Source organism: Cebus imitator, unplaced genomic scaffold (genome assembly GCF_001604975.1).
Source record: "Cebus imitator isolate Cc_AM_T3 unplaced genomic scaffold, Cebus_imitator-1.0 Scaffold507, whole genome shotgun sequence".
In the NCBI taxonomy this organism is placed as follows: domain Eukaryota; kingdom Metazoa; phylum Chordata; class Mammalia; order Primates; family Cebidae; genus Cebus; species Cebus imitator.
In genome coordinates, this window is record NW_016107822.1 from 1,217,474 (window position 1) to 1,219,846 (window position 2,373).

Below are 2,373 nucleotides of genomic sequence, written 5' to 3' on the forward strand. Positions count from 1 at the left end.
AAAAAAAAAAAAAAAAAAAAAAAAAAAAACCCAAAAAACCCTAGAGTTGTGGTTCTTGACATTGGCCTCACAACAGAATCCTCTGGGGTACATTAAAAAATCATCATGTCCAGGTCAAACTTTAGACAGGATATTAAGAATAAAATTCCTTGATTTTTTTTTTCTTTACCAGTTTTAAAAACAATGAGTTATTTTCCTAGCAACTTTCAAAGTATTTTACTTAAATGTACTTACTTATATCAATATGTTACCTATTTATCTATGTAGATATAAAATAATAATTTTTAATAGAAAAGGAATTACATATCTTGCAAGATATGTATTGATGAACCATTTAAATGCAAAATATATTGCTTTCTTCTTGGTGGTGGTGGTGCTTTTTTTCTTCTTCTTCTTCTTCTTCTTCTTTTTTTTTTTGGAGGGTATAGGGGCTTTTGTGTTCTCTACTTAGGAGCCCTAAGAAAGCAAAAGTCTCAGTGAAGATTTGCCATCATCAGCCATAAGTACATCCTGTAATTAGGTACTTATATCTCTGCGAAGGCCTGGACTTCCCCAGACCTGGGGTTTTGCCTCCCAGCTACAGGTATGGTTTACTCCCTGCATCCTACAAGCCCCAGGGCAGTGCCAGAGCTGTTGTGGCTCTCTGCTGTCACTAGCAGGATGAAGGAAATTATTTTCCATGTGCCCAGAACTTCCCTTACTGTTCTCCCTTTTTAGGCTGAGTATAGATTTTTATCAGAAACAATCAAATAAAATATTTGTCTTCAAACGGTGCTGCTTTTCTCTGCAAAATTCCACAAAGCAAGGAAATGGTGTGCTTGGTTGCTCGCTCAGAATGGAGAGAATAGGTAAAAATACGGACAAGATAAACTAAAAGTTTTCCTTGTGACATTTAATTGTCATTGGCACAGGTAGCTTGTCTACTTTTTCACTTTCTTAATGTAGTTTGCAAGAAAGCATTTAACGTTAAAATCCAGTCTTAAATTTTAATTTATAGAAACATAACTAAAGATTTCATGGATGTGGATCATTCAACTCTATATGTATGGGCCACCAAAAATTTATAGTTATTCTGAAAACCTTTAGAAAATATTTTCTTATGTTTATTTGTCTATTGCAGGACTAAGAATTTTGATCTGCAGTCTGTCTTTTAATCAGAGAGTTTATATTTAAACAAAGTACTTGAAATAAAAATAATCCACTTGAATATAATGATCAATTTGAGTGGGCTCTTTGTTTTTGCAATTTACAATGGGATTTTAAAAATAAAACATCCACAAGGTTAGGGTACTTTGGAATATTTGTGTAAAATAGCTCTGACTTTTAAACACAGAAGCTAAAAATATGATAAAATTAAAAATATTGTCAAAAAGTAAGCTAAATAATGTGATTGGATGGAGGCTAATTTTTCTATAACTTCTGCTGTTGATTTATATATATTTTTCTTTCATCATTATATCACAGAATACATTGAGGAGTGGGTGCTTTGACATATACACTGGTATTATAATTATTACAATTAGCATCACAGTAAATAAATTACAAAATGTATGTGAGTGTATATGTACCCGTATATCTACTTGAAAACTCATTAAATCCTTACAATGCCCCTGTGAGACAGGTACTACTTATTAGGATCATTTTATTGAGATGGAAACTGAAGTTCAAAAGGATAAAAGCTCATAGATAAAAATCAGTCTTTTGCAAGACAGAACTCAGATTTTCTGATTGCAAATCTGTGCTTTTGTGTGCACATACTAGATGATGTGTTCTGAGAAGTATAACTGTTTAAACCAATTATATGATTGGGCATTCAAAAATGATTTGCTAATGTTTAATATACAAATAATTGTGCATTTTGATATCACATTAAGAACTTAAAATACTGTTATTACTTTGATACCTTTTTTTTCTTTTTTTGCCTTTGAGATGGAGTCTCACTGTCGCCAGGCTGGAGTGCAGTGGCGCAATCTTGGCTTACTATAATCTCTGCCTCCTGGATTCAAGCAATTTCTTTGCCTCAGTCTCCCAAGTAGCTGGGATTACAGGCGAGCACCACCATGCCCAGCTAATTTTTTGTATTTTAGTAGAGATGGGGGGGTTTCACTGTGTTGACCAGGATGGTCTCGATCTCCTGAACTTGTGATCCGCCCACTACTTTGATATCATTTTAGCCCACCAAGAAGTGAGTTAGTACTTGAACACCCAACTGACAAGTTCATAAGCAGAAGTCTAATAAAGTTACAGATCAAAATTACTAATTCATACTGCGGCAAAGCCAGAAAAAGATTCTAGTCCTTCTGATTCCACTAGAACTACTTTACTTATAAATATTTATCTAGATTAAAATTTAGCAACAAAATCAGATTTAGT